The 18827-nt window shown below is 42.2% G+C and overlaps 1 protein-coding gene across 2 annotated transcripts in view; it reads left to right on the top strand.

The window, feature by feature from the left end:
- Positions 1-18827, top strand: part of SEBOX (SEBOX homeobox) — a 293980-nt gene that overhangs the window by 48869 nt on the left and 226284 nt on the right. For both annotated transcript variants that reach the window (XM_085649106.1, XM_085649105.1), the window contains exon 2: positions 7037-7115. The gene's annotated coding sequence lies outside the window, so the exon portion shown is untranslated. The remainder of the gene's footprint in view (positions 1-7036; positions 7116-18827) is intronic.

Below are 18827 nucleotides of genomic sequence, written 5' to 3'. Positions count from 1 at the left end.
ACCAAGTGAGGAGTGGATGGCCCCCCTCGTCTTCGACTTCCCCCCATTGACTATCTTTCTATCTTGCCCGGTTTCACTCTTCCCCACACTCCACAATTACAGCAGGGGAGCTTGCTCAGAACAGCTTCAATTAGCCTGGGCTGGAAGCCCAAGGAGTGGACGAGGCCTGGGCAGTGATGGCAGGAGACAGTTGGCGGTGAGGCCAGGGCCCTGCGGAGCGTTGGGCTGGAGGTGCTACTCTTACATGAGCATTCAGCAGGGGATCCCAGTGGCCCTGGGTTTGAGGGCAAAGCTGCCTGAGGCTCTCTGACTGTGGACTCATGTCGGGCCAGAGCTCTGAGTACAGGGGTGGACCCCCTGAACACCCCCCCCCTGGTTGGGACACTGTCTCTGCTGGCTGCACCCTCCGTCTGAGAGCCCCAGTGCCACTACAGGTCTTTGGCAGTGGCGAGCACCAGATAATATTGGATTCAAGTACGGGGCACGAACAGTGGCGGGCCTTGCATGCCCTGAGTGGCCAACTAGTTTAACCGTCTGGGGAACCTGACAGCAGAGCGCGGAGCCCATTTTGGTGCTGGGGCCCTGGTTGGTGCCAGGGTCGTACAGGCCCCCTGGAAACACCTTGATTCCCTGTTTTTGGCCTCATTAGTAGCAGCGCCCTCAGGTGCATGTCACCTCTATATTAGGCTACTATCGAGGTTGGGATCACCCCTGGGGCCAGGAGTGAATCATCCCATTTTGGAATCGGTGATCCTGCACTACTACTACCAGCGGCTCTCTCCCTTGCTCCATCCCAGTTGCTTACGTCAGTTGGAGGGGACCATGGGGTGAACCAGGGCCAAAACTGATAAGCCGACTCCCCCTGCATGCTCCCGGTTGCTTCCGTTGAATAGTTCCCCAGCTACGACACCAGAGATCGACATACCCACATCTGAGGTGAAATCTCCAATGGACAATCTAGACTGATCCTGCAGGAAATACGGGAATCATGATAGGCCATGGAGCAACGGCTGTGGGCCATCACCACCTATGTAAGTCTGTTAAAAGATGACCTTCACAAGTTGTCCAATAGTGTCTAAGCTAATGAACTGTTGCTGTCGACATTGTCCCCTAGACATGGAGAAATTACTGAGCAGGTAGAACAGCTGCAATGCCGGGTGGATCTTCTATAGGTCCAGGCAGAGGATGCAGAGGGGAGAGTCCACTGCAGCAATGCACATATCAATGGATTCCACAAGGGCTTGGAGGGCACACGTGGGACCCAATTTTGGAGGACTGGCTTATGACATCAGTAGCTTCCACTGGTCTCTTGAAAAAGTTTGTGGCCGAGAGGGCCCATAGGATCCCTAACAGGAAACCGATCCCTGGAGCTCCACTGAGGCCCTTTGTGGCCAAGATCCTTAATTTTAGAGATCGGGATGTTCTGTTACAAGCCACCAGGGAACGAGCACCTATCCTGGTAGACAATGTAAGGGCCTCCCTCTTCCCGGGCTATACCATCGCTGTACAGCACAAACGGGCCTCTTCCCTGATTCCCAGAGGCGGGAACAGACAGACCTGGCACCCCTGAAGGCTAAGCGTACACCAATAAGGCAATGGTGTGGCTCAGCTCTCAGGACTGGAAATGACAGCCGGGGTAATCCTTCCCCGTAACAAGTACTGAAGGGTCAACTGGGGGCTATCCGGTTGGCAACCACCCTACGGACCCCGCATCAGCCCATAAGCCCCAGCTCGTCCCAGGGCAGTGCCTTGGATACGAATGGGAGTGTATTGTTGTTCCAGACGGTTACTCTACAAACTGCAGATGACTTATAGGGGGAGCCTTGCTGCATCCATTGTCCAGCGTGGTGTGCTCCTAGGGCTAAGCTGAACTGCCACCATGCACTACCCCGTTTGCACATGCTTCCTTGCCCCCACAAGAGCAAATGCCCTCAAACAGTGATGCTTGCTGATGAATATCAGATATGTCACTCTGTTTCCACCGGTGAACTGAAGGAAGCGACTTGACACAACACAGATCCATTACTTACCCTTACTTCATACTGGTTCGGGCCCAGGGACCAGGTAGTTTCTTGAATGGTCTCCAGTCTATGCTGTGTTGTCTCAATGCCTTTTGCTGCTTTTTTATTGCTTGCACCCCTTTAGCAAGTGTACCTGGTTTATGATATTTGTATTGTTCATATTTTTGTTGCAGGTTTGGTCGAACAACTGAGAATCACTGGACCTAGTATTGGGGGACTAGTTTAATCTGTTTGATTGTGTCACCTATAATGATGGTGAGCGGTAACACTGTTTGGTGTGCAGAGCCATATAGTGTATGCAGTTACACGGGTACAAAAATTGCGTCGGTAACTAAACTGCATAACTTGGGAACCTGGAATGTGCGAGGTATGGGATGTGTACAAAAATGACACAGAATACTAGCCAGGGGCCACGCCGGCCCCCAAGCCCGAATGCTGAAACAATGGGTAGATGGTTGGGAATTATGTGATGTGTGGCATGGCCACAATGAAGGCATGAGGAAACACTCCTTTTATTCACACCCACATGCACTGCACTTACTATTAGACTGAATCTTATGCCCAGCACATCTGCAACCGAGTGTCACTCATGCCACTTACCTTGGCAAGACCATGTCTGATCATAACCCCCTAGGGATCTCACTGGCACAGGGACGGGTCACAGCTCCAATTCCCACATGGAGGCTCCAACCTCGCTTTGTTGCATCCCAGGACAACCTAGCTACTGCCATTGACTTACTTCACAGCCAACTCTGGCACTACTTCCTCCCCCGTTGTAGAATTGGAGGCGTTCAAGGTGGTGATCCGGGGCATGGCCATTAATACAGTGGTGGGGGCTAGAAAAGTGATTTTCCAAGACCTGAAGAAAGTAGAGGACTCTCCAGGGCCCCCTGAGTGAGCAGTCTCTGATAATGCAGTCATGGTGCCCCAGTGGCCAGAGTGCAATACGCAGAGTTGCTGGAACACCTCAAGGTAGTGGTCTATCGCCTATACACACAGAGTGTACACGCCAGGCGAACAAATCAGCCACACTCCTGGCATGCTCAATACGTCTAGACCTCTCCCCCACACCGATCCTAGTGGTTCACACCCCGGCCTTGGGCGAGGTAGTAACTCAATTTGGGATTAATACAGCATTCCAAGATTATTACATGGAGTTATGATCAGCATACCCTCCTAGTGATCTGGTGGAATTGACTAGGTTCCTTCAAGGGACGTGACTTTCTAGGGTGCAGGCAGCTGACAGGGAGGACCTGTCTGCTCCTATTATGGCGAATTAAGTCAGAGTGGCCCTGAAGGAACTAGCAGTCAATAAAACGCCGAGTCCGAGGGACTCCCGATGGAGTTTTATTCCACATACTCCACTAAATTGATCCCGCAACTCAAAAAATTGTATAACACATCCCTAGACATAGGTCTTCTCCCCTTTTCCACCAGAGAAGCACTAGTGCTATCCTTGCTGAAGTCAGGGAAGCCCCAGCTGGAGTTATCCTTATATCGCCCACTCTCGATACTGAACACCCAGTATAAAATACTTAGCAAGATTCTGGCTCGCAGGTTGCTTCTGTTGCTCCCACAACTGATACATATAGACCAATGCGGGTTTCTGCCACGCCAAAACACCTCGCTGAATATCTGGCAGTTGTTCAAGATAAAGGATGCAAGCTGGTATGTATTCCCCTCTGCCGGTTGCGTCTGACTTGACATTCGACCGACTTTCGATTCCTTAAATTGGGATTTTCATGCTGGCGGCCTTGACTCGTTTCAGGATACCTCCAGTCTACATGAGGAAGGTCAAAATGTTCTATACTACTCCAATGGCTCGGGTTTGAACAGGCACCACAGATATCCCAAATCCACCCGGTATGGCGAGGTACACGGTAAGGTTGTCTCCTCTCCCCTCTTCTTTTCATACGAGCAGTAGAACCAATAGCACAAAGAATTCAACAGGAGGCTGGTCATAAGGGGATTCCTGTGGGCAATGCAGTCCATACTATATCACTCTACGCGGATGACATGATTTTGTGTTTTTAAGATATTCCAGAGACACAAGCAAAGATGGACCAGTTGTTATTCACCTTCGAGAATCTTTCGGGCCTCCACATAAATGCGGAAAATTCTCTGCATACTCCTTTGGCGGCACGTATACAGAGCCCATCCTGCACTTCAGTGATTATGAGAACCCGGTGGCCCTTTATGTAATGACTGTGATGATGATGAGTGGTTTGTTTCTTGTTGTCTCCTGGTGACAGCAGAGTTCATGGTTCTCCCTCTTAAATATCCCAAGTATGCAAATGCCCAGAATCCATAGCACCATTCACAAAACCACTCACAGACAAACACAGGTACTCACAGATCCACTTACAGACACACAGGCAATCACACACCCACTCACAGACCCACACTGACACTCACACAGGCACTCACAGACCCACTCACAGATTCACACAGTAATTCATAAACCCATCCATTCCTAGGCATGAGGAAAACATCTCCAAAATGGACAGGGAATGCTGTGGGGGTTCTTTTAGAAAGCTGTCTATCATACTGGGAAAAGGGTAGGAAGACGTTGCATACCGCTAATTATATGGGGCGGCTTGTAGTTTACATACTTGTACTTTGTAAAAGTTTAGAACACTATCTCTGGTCTCACCATCAGATGTCAAGAAAGAACCTCATCATCACAAACACTGTATGAGATTTTGCTCTTGAGAAAAGCAAGGATACAAACACCTCCATTAAGTATTACAGATACATTTTCACTGTGGAAATGCAGAGAAAACACAATTGGTTTGCTTTGACCATGCCCACGAAGTTAGGATGAATAGTGCTTTACAGTAGTGGGAATTCAACGTTTGTACCTTCTTTGTTTATGTCTGTAAGTGATTCTCGTTGAGGTTCTATTTCTGTTAAATGAGCATTGTGCCAGAATGAATCCTTCCTATGTATTTATCCAAGACGGCACCATTTTATGCAACACCTCTACCCAAATGGAGTACTTTCTACTGGCTAAATAGTAAGTGCTACCTCGTTGGGTAAATGTATAGTGCATCTCCTACACTACAACTGCATAAAGGATGCCGAGGAAATATCTCCAGTGACCTTGTCTGTCTGTAACTTTCCCAATGTGATTGTTTCTCGAGCGCCTTCACCAGATAACTTTCAAAAGTGGAACTATAGAGAAAACACATCTGGATAAATTGTACTTTGGGCATGTGGGCGTGCGGCCCTCGTCCCCAAGCCAATTTCGTAACGAGCACCCTATTCCCCGGGGGCCCTTACATTATACTATGGCTATGGGGTATTTTTACTGTGAATTTGCAAATATCACGATTTTGCTGTATGTTTTTTTTAATGCTTTTTTAGCCTGTCCGGATCCCTCTGGGACCCCACGACTAACTTTATAGGGTCAGGGTATTACTACTCTGCCCCCTTTTAGCTTTTTCTACATTTATTTTTGGGACTCAGCTGAAGCGAGATAAACATGGCTGGCAACACCTCCTTGGAGGTAGTGTTGGGAGCGAATCAGAGCTCTGCATTTCTCTGCACAAGCTCATTATTTTCCACAAAGGCATCACAGCCACAGATATAACTAAGTGCATTTTTAGAAATTTCTCAACAACTACTGAACGTATTCACACCAATAATCACGATCTGTGGACCAAAAGCTAGCTTTTTGCCAAATTTGGTGTAATTACGTCCAGCAGTTTGGGCTGCAGGCGTGTCTAAATGTTCTATGGGAATTAACATGGGAAAACACACTTTTCAATTTAGAAATGCACTGCAGCACCAATTTAAGGAATAACCATGCACTTTATCAAACATTCAAACTGGCAGCCTGCTCTCTTTCCTCCAACGTGTTTATGCTCCTCTGATGAGCCTTTCTCACAGGTGAGCAGTTCTCCGATAGAAAGTGACCATGTACTTTTAAAGTAGAGTTACCATGTGACTCTGTAGTCCTCAGGTCATACAAATCCCAGGATGCACGTTGAAAATGTATCACATGTTTCTTACAGATTGCAGTGCAAATCTAAATCAAGTTAATTGCACCAAATCTCTGCAGTCACCAATTCAGATCCTCATGTTTTCAAAGCACTCTGCCCCTCAATATACTTAGGGCCTGATTCTGATGCGGTTAGGAAAGCATTCCCACCGGGGCCTGATTCTCATGCGGTTAGGAAGGCCTCCTAACGGCATTTGCTCTTTCCGAATCGGATCGGGAAAGTGTCTTCCCGACCGAAGGCCAAATTATGATGCAGTTAGGAACATAGGCTCCCATAGAAGTTAATGGGAGTCCAACCAAATATTATCTGGAAACATCTGGATGCATCATACTCGGTCGTTCGGACTCTCCCGATCCGAGTTGGTTGGAAACCATTTCCAAACTGATTAGTTCGGGAAGATTCCTAACCGCATCAGACTAGGACCCATAGTGTTGCCATGGTTATTTAATGTCCTCTTTTGCGCATTAATTCGAAATATTGCAACAGAAAATGCAGTGCTCCTCTCGCATCCCTTGCTCACCTCCATTAACATTATACTCAGGTAAAATCCATTTCTTCTATGGGGCGAGCAGGTCATGCTCCCATTTGCAAATCACACCAAACTTCCTCTGTTCTGGGAGCCTCCAAACCTGGCAGGGCAGCTTCAGCAGTTTTGCGGGAACGGAGAACCCCATAACTCGCACAACTCGAAAGAAATGCACCGAAGCACCAATTTCAGTAATAACCATGTGCTTTATGAAATATTCAAACTGGCAGCTTGCTCTCTTTACTCCGATGCATTTTAGCTACTCAAATTAGCCTTTCTCACAGGTGAGCAGTTCTCCGATACAAAGTGATCATGTGCTTTTAAAGAAGGCCTACCATGTGACTCTGTAGTCCTCAGGTCATATAAATCCCACAGTGCACATTGAAAATGTATTACGTTTCTTACTTTATAAATAAAAACATTTTCTCATGGTTTACACCGATTTCAATGGAAGATATTGTCCTTTTTTATTTTTGTTTTTCTAGCTTTATATTAGGGTTCAGCATCTGTTTCTACAGATGGGCGTCTTGGTCAAGATCAGAAGCAAGGAGGAACTATGGTAAGGTAAGAACAATTTAATTTACTTTTTAAAACATACTGGTGTCTACATTATTTTAGGGACATAGGTTTACAAAAGGTGTTAAAAAATCCCACTTAAACCTTTTTTAAATCTATTTGAAATAAAAGTAATAGTGTATTTAATTTGCGTCATGTGTTTTTATCGTTCTTCCATTTTAGAAGAAAAAAATGCTTTGAAGAAAACAGCCTGCTTTTTTGGACTCGTTTCTATTTTCTCTTTTGTTTTCATTTTGAAAATTGCATAGTTTTTTATCTTTTCCTAAAAAGAATTGTTTGGACCTTTTGGGATTACTTTATTAGTGGATTACCGAAGAATAGAACGTTATAAATGTTATTTTAAAAAACAAATATTAATGGGTTTCAGTGCATTTGTGTTCCTCTTTTTGGATTGTTGGACTATTTGGGACTCTTGGTGAGCTGTTTCATAAAATATCACCAAGAGTCGAAGAAAGAAGACAAACAGGAAGGGACTCTAATTATTTTTTTTAATTTGCAACAAAATTATGTCAGAAAGGCCAATTTAATTTAAATAGGTAGTCAAAACAGGAGAGTAATTTTAGAGAGTATGTGCGGATGTCAGTAGTGTAAAATGTATGCAATATTGTCACGGTAGCCTGAAGCTTCCATTAATGGAAATTGATGAATCTTTGCCAATATTCTTTCAGACAGCTCTTTACTTTTTTTTTTAGAAATAACAGTATTCAGAGTACCTGGCATTGACTGCACCATCCTAATTTCCTGAAAACATTGTTCTTTTTTCAAAATTTCCAGGAAATGATAGAGATTGGGGTGAGTTTTGCCTATTGCATTGTAGAATGAATTAAGCAGGTCAAGCAACAGTTCCACCATCCTATAACAAATCTTGGTTTCCTTCTGTGACCCGAGCTGCTTAGATGGCCAATTCCTGTACCTTTGAAGTAATTTAGAAGTGCAACCACATTTTCCTCATTTCGCAAAAAGTATTCAGATTGGATAATTGAAGTGTAGAAGTCATTTACACACTCAGAAGGTACACAACACAAATCTTTTAGTTTCTTTAGTTCATATTGCAATTTGCTTTTTGAAATATAATCCTCAGCTAAGGATTTTATTTTAATATTTTGCCAACATGCCTTGAAAAAGTGAGAAAAAAAACTTTGAATTTGTGCGTTAAGATATATTTTAGTCATTGTATTGATCATTTCTAATTCAAAATCAATTTTTATTTCCCTAGGACTTTTCTTTTTTTTTTTACATTTTACAACTGATAAAAATTCAGTGTGAGTTGAGGATTGCCTGTCAGGAAGTAAACCGTAAACTAATGTGATAGTTGTGTTATTAATGTTGGCATGAACACAGTGTATTTGGGTAAATGAATGGCGAGTAGATTTAAAAGTTCAATCCATCATCTAAATTTCACTATTCTTCAGCGTTACGGTGGTATGTGCTGTAGTATAGATTCATATATGTTTTATAGGGTTTTTGATATCACAGAGAAGAAACGGTTCATTAGTAAAAGAAAGGGTAAGTTCAGGGGGAATGGTAATGTAAGAATAGGTTTGAGGAATTACTCTTTGGGGATTACTCACCTGTTTTTGTCTTTGAACCATTCTCCTTAAATGTGGGATGGTGGGCATACTACTGTCAATGTGCATGGGGATGTTCTGGGCTACCTCCCTCAAAAATGAGCCACGGTGTTAATTGGAGGTGGTTGCAAGTCTCTTTATCTGTTGAATACTTTCTCTAACTTCAATCTCCATTGCAGAGGCAGAGTGGTTATGCTCTGTGGTTCTTTCCACTGTATCACCAAGAGTAACCACTCTGCCTTTGCAATGGGATGAGAAATACTCAACACACCTCCAGTGACTCCTGGGCTCTGATAATGTCTCCTTACAATAAATATAGCCACCATACTTTAATAATCTATTGCCACGTTTTAATTTGATGTAGCTGGCTTCCCTTGAGTCTTCCATTTTCAATGATCTGTAGAAAAAGAAAATACATGAGTTTAATGTAATAACGTTCTAGTTTATTTTCTTCATTGAAATTGGTCCTGCTAAGATTTTAAAAAATCATAAGGTTAACTGATGCAGCCTGTTGAGAAAAAAATGTTTAATCACCCCATTGAGAGAGAAGAAATTAAGTTTATGGTAGTTTTGTCGTCAGTGAAAAGAAAGTTATTATTGTACATGTATTTTTAATGTAATAAAAATATTACCTGCTGATTTATTTCTTGTTCCCATGTCCTTTGAAATTTGTTGGTGGTATTTATTGGATTGGCAGAGGTTTACAGACCTGCTGTTGCTATTGTTTCTTTGTTGTCTACTTAAGGGTAAAAGGAAAATGTTACAATATTTTCTGTTTTATGCCTTTCTCATGTATTGGTGTTAAGTAGTCACATTTGGATTACTTACTTTTGTCTTGGTGATTTTCTGTTAGTGATGCTCATTGATTTTGTATTTATACTTTTTGATTTGTAGTATTTTTCAACCTTTAGATGCTTTGTATTTGGTTTCTCTAGTCCAGGAAAAAAAAGAATAAGGTAAATACTCGGAGTTAGAATAGTAATTTTGCCCTTATTCACTGTCCAGCACTTTCCCTGAGGTAAGTACGTGGCGGAGTTAGAATAGTAATTTTGCCCTTATTTACTGTCCAGCACTTTCCCTGAGGTAAGTACGTGGCGGAGTTAGAATGGTAATTTTGCCCCCCAGTCACTGTCCATCATCTTCGCTGAGGTAAGTACTTGGCAGAATTACAATCGTAATTTTGCCCCAGTCACCTTCCAGCACCTACCTAAGGTAGGTACTTGGTAGAGTTAGCATATTATGTTTGCCCCCCAGTCAATGTCCAGCACCTTCCCTGAGGTAAGTACTTGGCGGAGTTAGAATACTATTTTTGCCCCCAAGTCACTGTCCACCCCATCCCTGTGGTAATGGTTTGGCAGAGTTATAATGCACATTTTGTCTCCAAGACACTGTCCAACCCCTTTCCTAAGGTAAGTAAATGGCGGATTTAGAATTGTAATTTTGCCCCTCAGCCACTGTCCAGCACCTTTCCTGATGTAAGTACTTGGGAGAGTTAGAATAGAAATTTTGCCCCAAGTCACTGTCCAGCACCTTCCCTGAGGTAAGTACTTGGCGGATTTAGAATAGCAATTTTGCCCCCAGAAACTGCCCAGCACCTTTCTTGAAAAAAACAATATACTGTAATTCTATTTTTCATTAAAAAAAAAGATTTTGACATTCTGTATGTTGTGGGAGTTAAACAGAATATTTACATTCTAGCCTATTTAATAAATGTTCACAGTGGTATTCTTCTTTGGTCTATTCAGGGAGAATATGCCCGAAATTGAAATGTAAAAATATTACATTTTATTTGTATCTAATACCATGCTGTTTGTTTTTTATTAATTGTGCAAACTGTACTTACTTTTAAGGATAGATAGCAGTCTTTCACAGTACGTCTCACTCTCCTGTACTCTGGTGCATGTGCTCATGTTAGAAGGTCATGTACCACTGCCTACAAAATGGTGAGCTCCTGTTTTTATATGTATTACAAATGCATACCATAATTTACATTAAGATGTGCTGAAAACTACGTTTTTTTCTAAAAACGTGACTGAAGTGGTGTAATGCAAGTTGAATTTGCCCTTCTTCATCTTTGTTGGGGACAGGGTGTTCACTTATGTAGAATAGAAAGAAAGTCAGAACGTTTACATGTCAATAGTGTTTTACTTTTCTAGAACATGTGTGCTGCTTTGTGATGTGTTGCTTTGTTTTATATTTGTTTTCCAAAATGTATGGGAAGGGTTGCTCTGTGTATTGCATTGTGTAGCACTGAAATATATGGTGAAGTTTAAAAAATTTGCAGTGTTGCTATGTTTAGCGGTGTGTTAAGTGATAGCTTCATGTGAGTAAAAATGTCATAGGAATTCAATCTTTTGCGTTCACTTGCGATGAGTTGCGTTGTGTTGCATGGAGATGGGCTTCCCAAAAGTTGTTTAATTTAAAAAATAATTAAAAAATATGATTGCTTACATTATAATTATAATTATAATATTTATCTAAATTTCATTATAAAACTATGAAACCATGTATATTAGTACCTTTTTGTATTTAAAAAAATGTGTTGTAATGGTTTGCATGGTAAAAGTCTGCGTGGTTACAGTATGTGTAGTAATGGTTTATATAATGTATTTCTATATATGTGTGTGGTAAAGACCTGCATGGTAAAGATACGCATGATAGTGGTATATGCGTGGTCAAGACTGCTTGGTAAAGGCATGCATTGTAATGTCATACAGCGCTCTTGGGGGCCGATTGACCAACTTCTTAGAAAATCACCCTTTTGGTGCAATTCCTGTGATTGCGCATGACTGACTGAACGGCAGATTGCCTCTCAAATTGATAGGATGGTGACTTTGGAATCGAAGGAGTGAATTTCTTTCTCTTGGCTTTCTCTAAAGAGATGTGTAAATCTTTCCTTCTTCCATCTTGACCCAAAAATCTAAAAATGGTATCTATGTTTGATCATGGACGATAGTACATTGGATGTCCATGGAAATAGAATTTAACCAGCTGTGAAATTCATATAGTCTTAATTCAGAATCTTGCCAGATCAGAAATACACCATCTATGCATCTGAAACGTTGTTGTGGAAAGGATTGTGTGTGGAAACAATGATTATTTCCTTGTTGTCTGCCAATGATATATTTGCCAGATCCGGAGCAAAACCATCCACCCTTGATATTATCCTTTGATTTGAAAAAATAATTCTGTATCGAATCTGAAATAGTTCTTTCCAAGAGCAATGCCAGATAAGGAGACATTGAACCATGTGGGTACCTGACAAGGTATCCTTAACATATAGTTTTGCACAGGTAACTGGTGGTTTTAGGGAAAAGGTAATAGATTAGTTCAAGAGTTCTAAAAAACAAGTAAATTCCCTTCATATCCACTTGATGGCAGAATTATTTCTATTTACTAGAGTCTTATGACAGTGATCTTTGTTGTAGTTAGCACTGATCGTTCTAAGGTGGTTAACATTTGGGACCCATTGATGTATTCCCTGTGTTTCATGTACTGCTATCCTCAAGCAGCACGAGGGGCACAATTTTACATATATAGAAATAATTTGCTTACAAACAGCCCATGATTATAGGTGCAAGTGGCCAACAATTTGGTACAATTTTATATTTTTATTGCTAGGTGGATTACCGTTTATTATGGGTTCCGTGTAACTATGTGAGACCACAATAATCACGATTGTGAGTGAGAAGGGGCACTTTATTACACAAACAGTTGATAACAAATGTTGAGACCAGAAGTGGGTCGAGCAGAAATTGGGTAACAGACATGTTTTCTCATTAAATAGCTGATCCTCTTTCATGAATACCACTTTAGTGGGTCGATACAGCCTAATTTGTGGTTAAAATTAATTAACCATTGCGAGAACAGCAGCCATCTGATAAGTACATGTTGTGGCTAACCTGAGTAATATTTGCTCTTTTGTTCAGTCTGGGTGGACCCATTGACCCCTTGATTTACTATTTATGAGCCCAAGTATTTTATCTGTGAGCCATCTTAACCAATGTCATTCTATTATATGGTCTGGCTCGAGATATGGGCTCGGGACTAGACTGAAGTATTAACCCAGAAAGTTTTTGAAATGGCTTGGTGGACTGAAAATTTGTTTTATTCCCTAGCTTTTCTGAGATCAGTGGATCCAGAATACTTTAAGTAATAAACTCAACCTTTTGACAACTGTTAAAAGCAACTCACACACTCTATCCTAAATCTGTGTCACTGGCAGAAACGACATGGATGAGCCGGCCAGGGATCTGTTCTTATAATTTGTCAGTGACGATGTGGAAGATTTGCTTGTAGCTTTCCTGCCTTGGTCAATTACTACTTACAAAGGCCTAATTAAAGGCCTTACAGACAGTTTCGACCCCCAGCAGAATGTGGACTTCGAATTGTATACATTCAACACAGCGTGCCAAAGAGCGGATGAGTACCTTAACAGCTTTGTGACCCGACTACGCAAACTCGTGACCTACTGCGAGTTTGACAAGTTTACCAATGAAAAAGCAACCAAGCTGCGCATCATTAAAGGATGTCACTCAACTGGGTTTCGGACGAAGAAGCTGAAAGAAACATACACACTAGACAAAATAATAGCCATTGCTTGGACAGAAGCCAGGGCCACCTCGCACGCCATCCATATGGCTACTTGGAGGACACAAACAATGGAGGAAGTTCACTGCATGGCAGGCGGCAGCAACAGACATGACAAACAAAGGCCACCACTGACCAAGCTTGAGAGAGCATACTGTTGCTGCAGGCCGGAGTACCCACACATCGGCACCTGCCCAGCCGTGGGATAGAAATGCCAGAAATGTAACAAAGACAATCATTTTGCGAGTGTCTGCAAGGGCAGACATGTAAAGAGACAGGGGGGTTTGCCATGATGCAAATGAACTCGAGTCACGCAAGGCACATGGAAGTATGCAATCGCAACCCCTCCACAGACTCAGACTTTACTTCCATATGAAAGACCAATGAACGCCTATACCTCATGATGGAAACACCAGCATCAGAGAGACACTCAGAGCATATCCAGGTAGCTGATAAAAGGGAAATTAAGAAGACGGCCACAGTAGACCTCAGGTTAGGCTATCACGACACTCGATTTATACTCGCTGCGCAACCACATGCAACACTATGCGTGTGTCAGAATAAGACAAAATAAACCACAAACATCCAATGTCGTCTTCCACTGTCAATGTTTTCACAAGGGGTGTGAAACACCCGGTTAGGAACTTAGACAAATTTGTGGAGACGGTCACATACAACAATGTCCATACAAGAAGAGGTACATGTCCTACGAGGTGACATGCCAGCACTGTGCTTGCTCAGCAACATCACGGCTCAACTCATGGGCCTCCTGGCCAAGACATATCACATGTCTGAGCATCACAACCTATTTAAGGAGTACCCTGCACTTTTCAAAAGGCTTGGAAAATGAATAGACGCCCCAGTCATTCTTCACATCAACGAAGCAATCAAACCTATTGCTCAGAATCACTGCAGAGTTCCAGTACACCTCTAACGACAAGTAGAGGAATAACTAAAGAGTTTACTAGCACAAGACACCCTTGATCCAGCAGTAGGGCCAAGTCAGTGGGTGTCCTCCATTGTTTCCGTGCTGAAGACAAATACCCACAAAATATGCATTTGCATCGGCATGCATCTACCGAACACAGCCATTGAAAGATCATCCAGGCCCTCATCTGAATGACATGATCAGTTGCCTAAATGGAGCCTTTGTGTTCTTCAAGCTAGACTTCTTCAAAGGCTATCACCAGCTGGAACTTGACCCTCAGTCACACTACATAACCCCGTTCTCCTCTCACCTGGGGCTGTTCCGCTACAAACGCTTAAGCTTTGAGGTGTCATCCACAACTGAAATGTTTCTAGAAATGGTGCGGAGAGTGATAAGGCCCATAAAGAACTGCCTTAACTACAGCAACAACATTCAGGTATTCAGTCTCACGAATGAAGTTCAAGACAAGGCACTGAGGTAAGTATGCAGTCAGTTGGAAAAAGCTGGACAGACATTGAATAAAGTTAAATGTGGGATAGGAAGAACACATCTTCTTTGGGCACATCTTCTCCCAGAGGGGAATGCAGTCAGACCCTAGCAAAGTTGAAACACTACACAAAACACGGGCCCCAGCGTACACTGCAGAAGTGAGGTCATGTCCCGGGTTAGTAAGCTACTGTGCTCACTATATTAAAGACTTTGGCACAGTGAACACCCCACCTCATGAACTCACCAAACAAGGGCATCCGTTCATCTGGACCCCAGAGTGTGAGAAGGGATTTGTGAATATCTGTCACAGCTGTGGATCACCTTGCCTACTTCAATGCACCGCTTTGCACTGAGCTTATGGTGGATGTCAGCCCGGTGGGGCCATTCTAGCTCAACACAAGCCTGGATGTGATTCACTCAGGCACATTGTTGCATACGCAAGCAGAAGCCTGATGGAAGTAGAAAGAGTGTACTCTCAACCAGACCGCCAGAGAATGAGGACAAGGTCTTGGAATCAAAGGAAGTAGGGGAGGTCAATGTCGTGAATTTGTCAAATAAATGTCTGTCTGATGATGATTTATCTTTGCTTACTAAAGGTCTGGGTTACTGCCCCAACAGCAATGGAGATATTTGTGATGGGAAAATTGACCTGTTTAAATTAGTGAGACGGATTAAAATCAAGAAACATTTTCCAATGTTTAATATCGGAAATAAAGGACTTGGCAAACAGTTTGGTGCATCTGAATCAAGTGACCTGTCGGTTCAGGACATATTCGACACAAGACTTTTGATGTCCTTAACTGAATGTGAGGATGAATTAGTAAGCGCAGATATCATTATGAGAGATCTGAATGTTGTGAGTGATTACAATATCTCGAATGGTCTAAAGGAAGAGTCAAGATGGGGAACAACATTTACATTTTTCACCGGTTAGTCTTACAAGACATGGACAGACATATGAATAAGAAAAGACAGCCGCATAGAGGTACAGATAACTTGACACATGGTGAGAGACAAGCCCTGAGAACCCTGAGTACAGACGACAAAATCATAATAAGAGAAGCTGACAAAGGTGGGAATATAGTGGTGATGGAAAGCGCAGATTATGAAAAGGAGATTCTCTCACAAATCAATGATAGTGAGTGCTATGAACAACTTCCCCAGAACCCTATTTGGACACTGACTATATCAACAGATACCTCAGTCAATGGCATGGGATGGGACTTCTCGATGATGATGAGGTGACATACTTAAGGGTCGATCGTCCTAAATATCCATGCTTATACACGCTACCTAAAATTCACAAAAACCTCCCTTTTCCACCAGGTAGGCCGATCATATCGGGTAATGAAGGACCAACAGAAAGAATTTCAGAGTACGTTGACATTTTCCTAAAACCCCTAGTCAGCAACTTACCATCTTATATTAGGGACACAATGCACATTCTAGGAATTCTATCAGACCTAACATGGGAGGAAAATATGATCATGGTAACACTAGATGTTACTGCATTGTATACAAGCATCAGAAGAGACATAGGGCTGACTGCCATTCGGAGTATTCTGAGTACTATGTCAGCAAGTAATTGGGATCATACGGAAATGCTTATGGATATGATACAACTAATCTTGGACAATAATGTTTTCTTGTTCAAAGATACTTGGTTCAGACAAAATCAGGGAGTAGCCATGGGCTCTAGGTTCTCTCCCTCGTATGCCAAACTGTTCATGGGTTGGCTGGAGGAGATGTGGATCTGGAGCGACAGGGGCTCCTTATGGAATGACTCGATTTTATTCTGGGGCAGATATATCAGTGACTGCCTCATGATATGGACAGGAAGCACAGAAAAACTTTATTGAACACCTGAACAGTAATGATTATAACATCAGGTTCACGTCGCATTTCAGCACAGAGAAAATCACGTTCTTAGACACTGAGATCTATATCAGAGAAAGCCAGATACACAGTCTACTGTATCGCAAGACCACATCATGCAATGCAGTCTTGCACGCAATTAGTGCTCATCCTGCACACCAAATTAGAAGTATCCCTTTTGGGGAACTTACCAGGGCCAGACGCAATTGCAGCTACAATCCAGAATTTGAGGAATGTGCCAATGGGATGATGGAACGTTTTAGCAAGAGAGGTTACAAGAAACACACACTCGATAAAGCGAAACAAAGGATACTAACTATTGATAGACATGACACATTGAAAGATAGATCTATAACACGACCCAAGAATGATAAAATACGGATAGTTATCAACTACAATGCCATATCCATGGTACTTACACGCAGCTTAAATAGACATTGGCATATCTTGAAAGATGACACCTCACTTGTAGGATCGGTCGGCACACGACCTGATATTACATATAGGAGAGGGGTCTGCCTAAGAAATCTGCTTAGCTCTAGTTACCCGAGATCCAAGGGACCCACAACTTGGTTGACGCAACACACTATTGGCTTTTATGTCTGCGGACATTGTGTAACGTGTAAATGGACTTGTAATAAGAAAAACGCGTTCACGGGTCCGGATAAGAGAATTTACAAGATCCTATCTAACATTAACTGTAACACTAAATTTGTAGTGTATGTGATTGAGTGCAGATGTGGCAAAAAATATGTGGGCAGCACTATCAGAACCTTAAGGGAGAGGATTGGAGAACACATGCGGGCAGTGAAACAGGGTGATGTAAGATATCCTATTGCTGCACACATTATGGAATGCGCATCCCAGAAGAGAACAAAGGATTTTGTTTTCTATGGGATTGATCAAACCCTGAGACATCCCAGGGGAGGAAACAGGGAATTAATGCTACGAAGGAGTGAGGCACTATGGATACTTAGGCTATGTAGCACAGAGATAGGTCTTAATGTTGACCAGGAATTACATTATTTCTTGGGAAGATAACCGCACAGTTTGTTAGAAAAGGCTATCATAAAAAGTTTCCTATTCATTTGTTGTGGATTTATGATTACTTAACATAGAATGGTATTGGTGGATGTTGTGAACCTAATTTACAGTTATAAGGGGCTCAAGAACAGGTCCCTTTACAGAAAGAGTGTTGTATCGGAGATGAATGCAACCTCAAAACGGACTGTGAATTAAATGACATAAACGCACTTGTATTCCTCTCAAGAACACAGGAGGTTGAACTAAGGATTATTGTACAAATAATAATGTGTGTTCACTGTATATGTTAAGTTATGACACATGTACTGTCAATGTAAAGCTTTGCGACAACCAGTTTATCTCTGAAATACCCATTTATCACTTTCCACCCAATTTCATTCACTTCAATTATTTCTCTAAAATTCCATTTATAATTATAGACAGACCAGTAATATGACTAACATGTCACGTAGAATGAGTGTCACTTGGAAGATGAGTGATTAGTAGCCATAACAGGTAGGAGAAATCACAGTATGGTTGTTTGCCACTTAGGAAAGAAATAAATATACACAAAAAACAAAAAATAAGACACCGTCTGCACATTGACATCGGAATTATGGCTCTGAATGACTGTCACCTGGTGAATGAGTGATAAGCAGCCGCACATAACTGGACTACACAAGATAAAAGTTATTTGGGGAGGGAAAATATCAATCTAGGAGTAATAACACACTTTTTTGCTAGAAATGAGGTTTTATTTTTCACATGCAGTTACCAAGCCTATCCCTCTTATTTATCACTTGGAACACTTGTTATATCCCTCTAGAGCGTATTTATAGGCATATTCAGATGATTTCCCGGTTGTGTTTAATTCCAATGAATGTAGTCCTTAAGAAACTTTCCCATTCCAAAATGGCGCTCTGCTACGAAGGGATTATGTTGGGTGCTTTAGAGATGCCAAATACTACGTGCAATCTGAACAAGGACTAACTAGGTTCAGTTTTTCTCGTTCGCCTTGTCACTCGCTTGTAATTATGAAATTCGAGTGGATATACGTGGTTGGATTATTAATTCTAAACCCTCACTCTACACACATGGGAATTTTTACCCACTCCTGCCAATATTCATAATGACACATCGAAGATCACACGAACCCTTCTGGTGTCACTCTAATTTTAAACACTACTTCAGATCTACTCATTTAGGCTGATTTAATATCTCTTTTCG

This window comes from Triturus cristatus, chromosome 3_2 (assembly GCF_964204655.1).
Source record: "Triturus cristatus chromosome 3_2, aTriCri1.1, whole genome shotgun sequence".
Lineage (NCBI taxonomy): Eukaryota > Metazoa > Chordata > Amphibia > Caudata > Salamandridae > Triturus > Triturus cristatus.
Note: the sequence above shows the minus strand (reverse complement) of the source record. Positions and strands in the feature narration are given on the sequence as shown.